The sequence below is a fragment of the Labrus mixtus genome, unplaced genomic scaffold (genome assembly GCF_963584025.1).
Source record: "Labrus mixtus unplaced genomic scaffold, fLabMix1.1 SCAFFOLD_151, whole genome shotgun sequence".
NCBI lineage: Eukaryota > Metazoa > Chordata > Actinopteri > Labriformes > Labridae > Labrus > Labrus mixtus.
This window is the reverse complement of record NW_026870248.1, coordinates 20,001-20,641: the sequence shown is the minus strand read 5'-3', so window position 1 is coordinate 20,641 and position 641 is coordinate 20,001. Positions and strand designations below refer to the sequence as shown.

General features: G+C 47.6%; 1 long non-coding RNA gene across 1 annotated transcript in view; it reads right to left on the bottom strand.

The window, feature by feature from the left end:
* Window positions 1-304: 304 nt before the first annotated feature.
* LOC132967160 (uncharacterized) overlaps window positions 305-641 on the bottom strand; it is a 14,689-nt gene continuing 14,352 nt past the window's right edge. Inside the window, exon 4 of the long non-coding RNA XR_009670642.1 lies at window positions 305-641. This exon is cut by the window's right edge and continues 732 nt beyond it. This is a non-coding gene — a long non-coding RNA (uncharacterized LOC132967160).

The following is a 641-nucleotide window of genomic DNA, read 5'->3' as shown; positions in this document are numbered from 1 at the left end:
AACAACAACAAATAATAATAAACAACAATGTGAATACAGCGCCCCTTATTTCCTCACATGGTTTCTAGAGTTTCGATGCTGTGTTGTCATCTTTTGTACCCCGATATTTTAGAGTCCCAGAGGTGTGAGCGGACTAGGAAGAAAAATATATTTCATATATACTTTTCAAAACAAACTGATTCTCAACGAGCTATCTTACAAAGATATTTAACTATCCAACAGCTAGCCAACAAAATTGCACTTTCCTCAAGATCAATATTCCACTAGTTTACGTTTTAGTCACTCGTCTCTCTCTCCCGCCCGCCCGCCCGCTGCGTTCAGACGCCAGCGCTTTCTGCCCGCCCTCAGCATGCTGTAGCTTCACCCAGACTGGTGGATGTGGGGAGGAGGAAGAGGAGGGGACCAGCTGAAATGACTGCTAAGAAGGAAAAAAATCAATGAGCCATGAAGCCTCCCAGTTAAACCAGCTTGGATCCAACAGTAACACATCAACAAACCCCTCGCTTTGTAACCCCGACCCGACCCGACCCCCACCCCTCCTATAATGGTGGAAGCATCGGGGCACCACCTCCCCATCAGGTCAGCTCTTCCCATTAAGCACTGGTCCATGTCCTTGGAAAGAGCTGCGTCCACTTCCTCCC